Here is a 12,435-nt window from a genome sequence, read left to right on the forward strand (position 1 = left end):
AAGGACAATGGGTGAACCGGTGACAGGGTAATGGGCTCCCAAGGATCATTGATGTGTGACGGGAACAAAGGCTGGCTTGTCTCATCTGATCCCACAGAAAAGCTACTATACCTCAAATTGCTATGTGGCCACAAACCAGTCAGAGAACCCATGCTGACCCTTGTCCACTGTTGAAAACACTTACATTAGGCACATTATACTCAGAACCGGACCATGGAACAATGGAAGAAGCTGGCCTGGTCTGATGAATGACTTATTTAATTTTTTTTAAAATGTGGATAGCTAGGTGCATGTGTCACTTTCCTGGGGAAGAGATGGCACCAGTGTACACTTTGGGAAGAAGGTAAGCTGGTTGAGGCAGTGTGATCTTCTGGGCAAAGGTGTTGACCTGGCTCCTAAATTTCCCAGGTCATAATGCAATACTGTATCTGTGGGGTATACTGGAAAATCAAGTCTAATCCATCTGATCTATGGAGGCCCCAGCTTGCAACTTACAGAACTTAAAATATCTGCTTCCAGCATTTTGGTGCCAGATACTACAAGACACCTTCAGAGGTCTTGTCGAATCCATGACTCAACACGCAGAGCTGTTTTAACAGCACAAGGGGAATGATTATAAAAGTATGTGGTTTTAATGTTATGGCTGATCAGTGAATTTAGTACTGAAGCCAAAATCTGATTTGGCTTCTAGGTGGAACTGAATACTGAAATCACTCTATTCCATATAGCTGCATGGAATTATATTCATTAGAGTCTGGAGAGTTAAAGAACATTTTAAAACCTTCAATTTTGCAAGGAACTGACCATATGTGTGGAAATTGAGATTCTGTCACGTCCAAGATTAGGGTTTGACTTCCCCTCTTTGTAATTGAAGTTTATACATGATAATTGTTAGGTATTATAAAAATAGAGCGGGCATCTGAATTGGGAAGAGAGCCAAAGGGGAAGCAGGCAAAAACAAAACAATTCTCTCCAGCTTGGAATCAGTAGTCTTTTCCCAAGAGCTGCAAGTATGTTACAGCATGTCCAGCAGCATTTCTGCAGACTGGCACAGAGGAGGGAACATTTTAAATGATGTGGGGAATTTTTTGCTTTGGGGTAGAGGGACAAAGAGTTCTCAATTAGTCGTGGGAAGGCTGGTTGTGTGGCCTGGATCAGCCTAACAAAAAAGAACGTGGAATTTCATTTTGTTTGAGCTGTGTGCCTTTCTCTGATTTTTCTCTAAAACACCAATTCAAACCAAGAAGATTTGTTATCTAAATTCTTTTTTCTTGAGATCCTGTGTTCATATATAAATCAAGGATCAGTTATCACCCATTCCTCCTCATGCATTACTTTGGGAGTTGTGGGACTTCAATGTACAACTTTGGACCATCAGAATTAAGGATTTATCATTTCCAGTGGCAAGGCATTTTAAATACTAATGACATATCTGTTTGTATGGCCAATTGTTGCTATGGCAGCAGTAAAATTTGGAAACTCAAAGAGGAGGAAGTGATCTACACTCTTGGAACTTTAGAACCCCATGGAATGAATGTTATGATTTAAACATCTACTTTTTATATATATAAACTGGCTCCTCTTACTACTAATTCGGAAGCACTTTCCTTTACAGATGTTGATGTACAAAAAGTTCTGTTTCTCCTGTTTCTCTGAAACCTTGTGTACTTTAATAGAATTTTGAATATCTACATTTCCTACTACAGTACACTGCAGTTAGTCACCTGCAATCGGATTTATACATACATACACATAGAAATTAGCTTTTAGTCAACAAATCTTGGTGAAGCTTGAATGCAGTCAGTAGTATAAGCAATGTTCAAGAAGCATGAAAAAAAGCATAAAATACAAGCACAAGTTTGGTCGATTCCTCTTCTGTATGTTACAAGGTAATTGTGATATTTTTTCCACTGTTAGAACAGCTCCCCACTTCTGTGGTCATCTAGGATGACTCTATCAGTGCTGCTCTTAAAGACAAAAAATAGCATCCATTTTGCAGTCTAATAGAAGACAGGAAGTAGACTAACAAGAAGTCTGTAATCCCACTTAAGTTTATAACTTGCCGTTAGTGTATGAACTGTAATTGCAATGCTTCTCACCTATATTTACTCATAATTAATGCCACACTACATGGAACTACATTTATACATACAGGGCAGTGGAACGTTGGGGAATTGTATATAGATTGAATATTTCACTTGTTCCATCTGATCTGTAAAAGGTCGTACTTTTATTCAGCAAGCTCCTGAAAGGTACATCTGAAACCCAATTTTCTACCTCTATTCTTATGTTAAAAAAGTCACTATTTATTTAAGTTATATGAATGTGTACCCATGTAAAACAATGTAGCTACCAAAGTGAACCATTTGAAAGTCTATTACATATACAAACATTCATACTGTATATTAAAGCTAAAGATGTGCCCAACAAAGGGCTCTACTGACATTACTGAGGAACTTTACATATAGAACACAATTGTAGGACAGTCATTACTCATGGGAATGGTACTGATTATTTATTGCCTCATGATTATTGGACTTGTCAGCTGATTCCTTGAAGCTGAACATATTCTATTATATTCATGCTTGAGTACTATTTTTGCTTCATTTTGAACCTGAGTCCAATGACAAATCTTCGTTTATTTGTAGCACTTTCATCTTTTATTTGTAGCACTTTCTTATGACAATTTGGCTCAAGAATTTCTCCTTATCTCATGTATGAAAAAAGGCTTTAACTTTGCTATTTGTTAAATGTGATCTAAAAAGAGGTAGTGAGAGATGAAGATGAGGTGAAAAAGTGTGTCCAGCAGCACACTCTCTTAACTTCAGCGTGTTTGTTCACCTCTGATATTGCTCTAATGTCTGAGTTGGAAACCCAGATGCAAACATAAAGCTTGGCCTAGTGATCACTGGTGATGTGGTTGGCCAATCAGGAGGTATCCAAGCTAAGAGGAGGAGTATGCACCCCACACAGAGAAATGGAAAAAGGAAGTGCCTCTTATGCTTATTCTTGCCTCCAGAGCTGTGGTAGCCTGCAATGGCATTTTAAAAAGCAGCATATAAATGCAGGGCCTGGAACAAAGACCTACCACCAGAAGCCATGAGCAGAGGCCTTTTTAGCGTGTGTGTGTGTGTGTGTGTGTGTGTGTGTGTGTGTGTGTGTGTGTGTGTGTGTGTGTGTGTGTGTGCGTGTGCACTGTAGTTCCTAAAGCTGCAGTTCTTTAAATAAGAGTTACTATTTTTTTTTCTCTTTTTTTGCCAGTTCAGAAGTTTAACAAATTAACAACTTATAACATGATCTAAGATTGAAGTAGTTAAGATTTTAGACTGCTGTTAGAGATATTTAAAAAATAGAAATTGATGTTTCATCACATTGTGACTAAATTATCTGTCTTAATGTTAGCAAGATTTGCCAATGTGCCCAATAGCATATACTGTTACAGGCTTTAAAAATATGGTCATTACTAGCATGATTGACATTACAATGTAACAAAGATCCCCCCCCCACCATTTTCTGTTTTATTATTCTATTTGAGTGAATGATTCACACTGCAACAGTGTCAGCATCAAATGTAACCATGGGTTTCGGGTCTACTGTTTAAGAATGTTTTTTATTAATTATAATGGCACACAAACTCAGTATTAAGAAATTTGTTCTCACCAAAACCCAGACATTCTATACTATACACTATATTGCTGCCTTCGCATGCACATGAACTTGAGTGACATCCCAGTCTTAATCCATAGGGTTAAATATGATGTTGGCCCACCCATTGCAGCTACAACAGCTTCAACTCTTCTGTGAAGGTTTTTCACAAGGTTTAGGAGTATGTTTATGGAAATTTTTGACCATTCTTCCAGAAGCGCATTTGTGACTTCAGACACTGTTGTTGGACAAGAAGGCCTAGGTCGCAGTCTCTGCTCTAATTCATCCCAAAGGTGTTCTATCGGGTTGAGGTCAGGACTCTGTGCAGACCGGTCAAATTCTTTCACACCAAACTTGCTCATCCATTTCTTTATGGACCTTGGTTTGTGCACTGATGCACAGTCATGTTGGAACTGGAATGGGCCATCCCCAAACTGTTCCCACAAAGTTAGGAGCATGAAATTGTCCAAAATCTCTTGGCAAGCTAAAGCATTAACAGTTCCAAGCCAAGAGCCTGAAAAACTACCCCACACCATAATCCCCCCTCCACCAAACTTTACATTTGGCACAATGCAGTCAGACAAGTACCATTCTCCTGGCAACCACCAAACCCAGATTCGTCCATCAGATTGCCAGACGGAGAAGCATGAGTTGTTATTCCAGAGAATATGTCTCCACTGCTCTAGAGTCCAGTGGTGGCATGGTTTACACCACTGCATCTGACGCTTTGCATTGTGCTTGGTGATGTAAAGCTTGGATGCAGCTGTTTGGCCATGGAAACACATTCCACGAAGCACTGTTCTTGAACTAATCTGAAGGCCACATGAAGTTTGGAGGACTGTAGCAATTGACTCTGCAGAAAGTTGGTGATCTTTGCGCACTATGTGCCTCAGCATCCGCTGACCCCGCTCTGTCATTTTATGTGGCCTACCACTTTGTGGCTGAGTTGCTATCATTCCCAATTGCTTCTACTTTGTTATAATACCACTGACAAGTCACTGTGGAATATTTAGTAGTGAGGAAATTTCATGACGGGACTTGTTGCACAGGTGGCATCCTATCATGATACCACGCTGGAATTCCCTGAGCTCCTGAGAGCGACCCATTCTTTCACAAATGTTTGTAGAAGCAGTCTGCATGCCAAGTGCTTGGTCATGAAAGTGATTGGAACACCTAAACTAAATTATTTGGATGGGTGAGTGAATACTTTTGGCAATATAGTGTATCTGGGATGTATACACTGGTGGTGCCTACTATTTAGACAAGAGAGTAGGGATTCAGCATTCTGAAACCAACAGCCTTCTCACAAGTGCTGGACTTCTGGGGATGAGACATGTTGCTTGCATGAACAACTTTACACATCTGATGAGTTATTTATGAGTGTGCTTAGAGAAAGTACAAAAGCTAATTTTGCAGCCATACTGGCTGGCACTATATTGGACCACTCTTCTGAAACTCTTTGGCAGTTAATGTGTTAAAAAGTCATCCAAAAGTAAAAGAAGTAATCAGGTTTTGTACTATTAATATAGTAATCCGTTGGATTATGTTACAGATATATTAGGTGTTCAGTAATCTGTAAAAGAATACACTGTTAAAGTCACCCTCCCAACAATGATTATATAAGTGTACTGTTATAAATGTTTGCATATGTTCTTTACTTAGCATTTAGACATGGAACATGAACTCCATCTTCTAACAATCTATACATGTCACACAAAGTCATAAGAATTGTTGTCAGACAGTTATTTTGATTTAGTTTCCTAAAACATGTCAAAATGTCTACAGCTATTCATTAGTACATTCATCACTTCTATTCAGCCTTTTTTCTCTAGCTAATGCACTTCTGGATATGTGAAATGAATCATTAATACTGATCAGTACATCCTTAATTCTAGAGTGTAGCTGGGTTAAACACACAGTGAGAGTGCATGTGCAAGTCCCTCAATTTTCATAAATTGAATTATCTCTTTAGAACAAATCCTTTTATAAGTCACTTAGATTTTTACTCCTGTCCAAGCAAAATTGTCATTTACTACTGTCAGTTTTTAAACCATTTTGAATAGTTCTGAATGTACTATTGCTATTTCCCAGCTTTAGTTTGCCAAGTTATTAATGTAAAAACTAAATAATAATAATTAAATAAATGAATAAACATGCTTTCTGTTGTTTAAAAGCAAGCAAATATACAGTGCCTAAAGGACATGGAAATGCTATATGAAGCAGATGACTGACTAGCACTACAATAGAATTCCAGGAAGATAGAATCTAACATTTAGGGATATGCTGTGCGCCTGATTTGATGAAAATTATGACTCTGGAAACAGTGAATTAAGAATATTGACACAAGATTAAAAGTAAACTTTCAACTTGTCCAACATGGTTTATAAAATCTCCAACAAGGTTGCATTTCTTAACATCTTAGACACATTTTCTAGTCAATTCAGTCCCTATTTTCAAAAGTCCTTCTTCTGGATCAACTTTGAAACAGCAGACATCCCCATAGAATGAGATGCACATAATCATGGTGCAGTGTTCTCTGAGCTAGGCTATGGCTTCATTGGTATACAGGCATTCATAATTCATGACCTTTGCACCAGGGCTCGCACACTGGGATGTCAGTATGTTAGCATGTTGCACTGTTCAAAATATAAACAGATAGAATATCATATTCTATCATCAGTCTGTCACAATCTTGCTGCTCAGCGTATGTTTGGATCAGTAAGAAACAGAATGAGGCTGTCTGAAGAAACATGCCTAATGATGTAACAGCCAGTGCTTTATACAACATGCAAGTAATTCCCCGTCAGTAATTAAAACTAACAATGTGTAGCTAATTATAGTATAAAATTATAGATTTTAAATAGTTTTGGCATTTTAAAAATGTTTTTGGAATTCAGTTTACATTTAGTTGAACAGACATTTGGCACTTAACTGAACAATACTTATGTACAGTACTTCATATTTACTTTTATGTTGGCAGTATTTTTCTAACTCATTCACATTTCTAACTCATTCACTCAATCAGATTTTACATTAGAGTTTTATTCAGATGCAAAGCATAAGTGCAAAAGAACTCAGCACTTGCTGATTTTGCTTAGTTTGATATCTATGCTTATGTGACTAGTGCCTAGATAGCATTTAAGATTACACTTAAAGAGAAACAAGTGCCTACAAGTCACTCGATGCATACAACTATGTGCTCTGTAGTCATGTAAGCTACAAAATGTCTGATATCACAACATGACATGAATTTTATCTTTGACACAGTCAAGGACATGATACCACAGTGTGTGAAGATTGGGTAATCATAGTTTATTCTTGTCATTGATTGATTCCAGCTGGAGTTAATGTACGTATATATATTCACATACAGTATATATTCACATAAGGTGGATTGCACTGTCAGTGGACTGATCTGTGTATGGTTCTAAAAGCTACCAAATACACCCTGGTACACATAATAATACATAAACTAAGAGCTGAACAGCTAAATATCAACCATATGTAACTTTATACCTAGTATTGCAGGGGGCAGTGGTTAAGGTGCTTGACTAGTAATCAGAAGGTTGCCAGTTCAAGCCCCACCACCAAGTTACCACTGTTAGGCAGCAGTTTAGAATCTGCTAGCTATATAACAAAGTCAAAATAGTCAGGTCTGCAAATAAGCTATTCTCAAATGAGCCTGATTAATAAAAAGAAACTTGGTGGTGATTTTAACATGAGGATTAAATTGATTCGCACAGCTAGATGCTGCCATTATTGTAACAATTTTATTTTTGAAGGACCGTATTAAATCAAAAGGTCATTATTATTGTATTATGGCTGTTTACAATAATAACTATTATTAAAAGAGGAAATTATTATTATTATTATTATTATTATTATTATTATTATTATTATTATTATTATTACAGTATGCCTGTTTCCTCATCTGTACATTTAAAAAATATATTATTCTAAATTAAAAAAAAATATTTTTTTTTGCCAAATGTCACTGCACTGTGTCACTGGCTCATGCTCGGCTATTAAAGTGAATAAGAGATATTGCGTATTGCGGTGGTAAGCCTAATCACACCTGTTGAATCACACCTGTTAAATCACACGTTTTCAGTCTAACCCAACCTGTTTTTCTGTGCCAGATTAGTGCCTCTGTTCCAGTTATGAAACTAGCAAACAACATTTCTGCCACACCCACCTGACTTATGCCTTATGCTGTATGCACAAAAATAGAGCCCCTGGTTGTTAAATGGCACATTCTGAAAAATATTACACTGGTGTATTTTTTGGCAGGGCTGGAGATATAGGGATGTCTGACAAAAACTGCTGTGCAGATATGAAGGTATATCATGAAAGTATCATGAAAGTACTGCTACTGTATACCATGATGGCCTAGAACAGACATTAATCAATTGATTTTTAATGAGGTAGTGTACCACAGAGCATCGGTGAGCATCATCAGTCAGAGCTTCTCATTTGCTCTTAGTGTTGTTGTCATTCTGACACAAGTGCAACTCTAACACAAGCAAACATATGCGTTCCCATAGGCAAATAAGGGAAAAACAAACAAACAAACAAACAAACAAGAAAATAAATCTAATGCTGACAAGAGCTGGAGTGAGGTAAAAGAAAGCCCCAGTGCTGAAGTGTGCTAACCTATAATGCTATATGTAATTTTAGCTGAAGGAGATGAAGAGATGAAATGCTCCAGCATACATTCATCATTTAGAGGAATTGTGCTCATGGAACAAAAGCAATTCTTATTAGAGATTTTTTTCAGTTGCTTAAACACTATTCCAGAAAAAAACAGCTGACTTTAAATCTGAAATATTGCTATTGTTCTGAATGAAAGAAACTCTCCAAAATGTGCTGACAAGCATGACATTACACAAATTTCAGAAGCAAAAATGTTGGTCAGGTTAAGACTGCCATAGAAATACAACTGCATTTCGTCACTCTTCAAAGAAAGACGATCAGCATTTCACTTAGAAATTTCACAACGTTTCATGGTTCATAAAGCAAAAGTATCTTTCCTAAATAATGCAGATTGTTTCAGCTTATTCTGTAAAATCATAACACGTAGATACACTGAAGATGTGGTGTTGCTGCAAATTGGCTTAAGCAACTGAAGAAACAAACAAAAAAAAAGATACTGTATAATGGAGATATGCCACCTCTGATTCAACCTTCAGACCTTTAGTTTTAAAGAAACACCTTGTGATTTAGCCTTTAGTTAAATATGAAGCCATAGTTATGGTAACATAGAGGTGGACCTGCAAGGCATTTTGCTGCTTATATCATGGGAAGGCTTATACTTATACTGTATGATATGAGAACAAGATATAAATGTATGGTTTGTTGATATGAGGTATCAAAAAAAAAAGTCCATGCTGTAAGAGGAGTGTGGCACAGAAAGAAAATAGCTAAGTTCTAAATAGTTCCACTTTGAGAATAGATATAGAAAATCCAACCTTTTAAAATTTTTTTTGGGAAGACCAGGTGAGTAGTACATATGAGTAAATAATGCAGTTACAGGAAGATTCTCACTGAAATCAATGGCATAAAGTGACCAAGGCTTGTGTAGTGATTCCCATTTTATACAATTGACTCATTTATTTAGTATCATTAAAATTATATCAAACTAGTTACTGTTTTACCTCCACATATTTGTGTTATACCTATGAATTCCATTTTTTCATCAGCAAGCAGGCATGTAGAAAAAATTGATTCACATAAATAATCATATTAATTTAAAACAAACAAAAGAGTGCAAACACAGCACAGCACACTTCTACATCCCTCTAACAATCTGAACATCTGAACCACAGATAAGTGAGCTGTAAACCTGGTTTAGTGTTTCACAGGTCTCAATTATCACTTGATGGCCTCAGTCCTTCTGATAAATATAATACTTCCTGATATCACTGAAACCACCACAGCAGCCTGAGCTCTACTGATGGCAGAAGTAGAGTAAGTAGCAGGCTAGCATAAACATACCTTTCCCCTGGCTCTGTTACACATAAGAGAAACACGTACATCTGAAGACCAACAACCCCACAACATGCAGCTAGCATGTGTTTAGTGATTTCTGTGGGAGACACACACACACACACACACACACACACACACACACACACACACACACACACACACAGACAGTGCTGCCTTTATGCATTCAAATACACTGATAAAATGTTTAACATTTTATTTAAAAGCCCACAACCCAAACAATACCAAATGTTTGTGCAGTGCTTATTATTACTTATCTGTAAAACATTCACATCAAACTTGTATTAAAGCATAGAGTACCTTTGAATAAAAGGTGATATTGTGGGGAATATGAACATAATGAATAATACATGTAGTACAGACACATATGCTTTTAGGTTAAGAGGTTTGGGAATGATGGTAATCGTTGCAATTACTGTGGTTTTCTTAGGAGCTTTATTCCAAGTGGTGAGGGGCCATGAACTCTTTCAGGGAGGGTGAACAAGTTTGTGTGAAAGGCTTCACTACTTGGTGCAGCATGCTGTTATTGATTAAGTATTTATATTCTTATTTTCTTACTACATTTTATTTACTTGAACACCTTTAGTTTCTTGACGTTGGAAAAGAAAGCAGTAAAACAAATGCTTTTGTTGTAAATATTTACAACAAATTGTTGTAAATACTACAATGTCCATTAATATTAAATGCACAATTTCCATGTTTAAGGGTCAACTTCAGTTAAATATTGGCATTCACAAATGGCAATTCTTCATTCTCAGATCTTTAATTTTCAACATACTGTAAATACTTCTACAGCTAAATATTTTTCTAATAGCCAAAGATTCCCATAGACCCAAAATTCAGTTTTATACAGTCAGCATTGTTGTTATTGTTAGAGCCACTCCTGAGGCTACAGTGGATTTTATGAGATTCTTTATTTGCAAAATTGACTATTTAAGAGTAAATATTAACATTTCAACAAATGCCCACTCTGTCCCTCCAAAATGCTCTGCTTTTCTTACTTGGTTAAATCCAATGTCGGTGCCTTACCTAAATATTTAATCATGTCAATAACTTCTGCTTCTTTCTCTTCTTCTTCTTCTAGTGTTGTCGCGTCTGTGCAGGGTCAGCTGTTTGGATCTTTGAACACCACTTCACTCGATCTAACGTGTCATCTGGGTGCAAGTGTGCAGCCTTCAGATTCGCATTAATTGCGCCTTGCCATCTTTGCTTCGGTCGTCTGCGCGGTCTGTGGCCATTAACCTCAAGATGGTAGGCGATGCTGGCAGCAGTATCCGTCAAACATGGCCAAACCATCGCAGGTGTCCCTCACGTTTGCCTCAACGGGCTTAATGCCAAATTGTCATTGGATCATATCCTTGGTAATATGGTAGAGGAAGTATACAGCCAGCATCCAGCGAGCCATGCACATCTCCATGGCATGGAGATGTCACTCGGCCACTCTCGTTGCTGGCCAACATTCTGATCCATAGAGTGCAATGAACCTGACCACAGTCTGGTAGATTTGTGAGTTCAGGCACGTGGGAATTCTCTTATCACACAGGATGCCAGTAACTTCCTTCCACCACAGCCATGTTGCGTTGACTCTCGCCCGTACCTCACTGTTGATGCCGCCATCGGTCTGTAGGTTGGAGCCAAGGTACCAAAATCTGTCCGTTTTCTACAGATTGTTGCCACGCTGGGAATCATTTCCAAATAGTCAGTCTTCGCGGTGTTGAGGTATAGGCCGAACTGGCTCAGATGGCCACTCCAGGCTTTCACCTTGTGCTGCAGCTCCTCTCGGGTGGTGGTTGGGAGCATGATGCCGGTGGTGTAAATCAGCATCCAGTGCACACTGCCCTGCAGATCCGGTGTTATGGTGTCCATGACATGAATGAACAGCAGCGGTGACGGTACAGGGCCCTGGTGAATACCAACAATCACTGGGAAGCTTCTGGATGTTCCAGCTGTGCACGTCCCTCGACTGCTGGTATTGTATAAAGGAATTTGACCCAGCTGATGAGTTCTTCAGGCACGCCATGGTCGCGGATTGCATACCAAATAAGATGATGGCATTTGTGATTGAGGGCCTTCTCTAAGTTGAGAAAGGCAGCGTATGGTGGCCTGTTTTTCTCACAGTGCTTCTCCATCAACTGGTGGCCTGCAAAGATCGCATCGGTTGTTCCACAGCCTTTCCCAAAGCTGCAATGATTAATGCTGATCTGGACGATGTTGTATAAGCGTTGGTTGAGAATGCGTTTGAAAATTTTCATGGTGTGTGAGAGCAGGTGTATTGGCCCATAGTTGGAACATCCCATTGGGTCCCCCTTATTCTTGAGGTTTGGTATGGTGATGCTCATAGACCAGTCTGTCTAACACTTGTAATCTATATGTGCACCTCCTGCCATTCTGTGCACCTCCTGCCATGCCATGTAAAGATATGCCACAATCAGTTGGTCCTAGTATTTTATCCATAATCAATAGCAGAGTGTTGTTCCATCATGAATTGAACATGCAGTCATTCAGCCCACACACATTGTTTTTCAATCATTTTAGACCACTATCTAAATCCAATCCAATCTTGATTTAATCTTAACTGTTAACTCTGGAAAATGCTGTTTTAGTTCTCCTGGACCTTAGTGCTGTGTTTGCACTGTTCATCAATATAGTTTGCTTCCTACTTGGAAAACAGAACATTTTTAAACTTTTTAAGTAATTTTCCTCCTTTCAGCAATAAGTGCCTGTGGGGTACCTCAGGGCTCTGTCCTAGACCCCGTGTTGTTTTCTTAAAATATTTGTGTCTAT

At 38.2% G+C, this 12,435-nt stretch overlaps 1 pseudogene; it reads right to left on the reverse strand.

Annotated features, from left to right (window-relative positions):
* Positions 1 to 10,731: 10,731 nt before the first annotated feature.
* Positions 10,732 to 11,936, reverse strand: LOC113574773 (annotated as a pseudogene).
* Between the last annotated feature and the right edge of the window lie 499 nt (positions 11,937 to 12,435).

This window comes from Electrophorus electricus, chromosome 10 (genome assembly GCF_013358815.1).
Source record: "Electrophorus electricus isolate fEleEle1 chromosome 10, fEleEle1.pri, whole genome shotgun sequence".
Classification (NCBI taxonomy): domain Eukaryota; kingdom Metazoa; phylum Chordata; class Actinopteri; order Gymnotiformes; family Gymnotidae; genus Electrophorus; species Electrophorus electricus.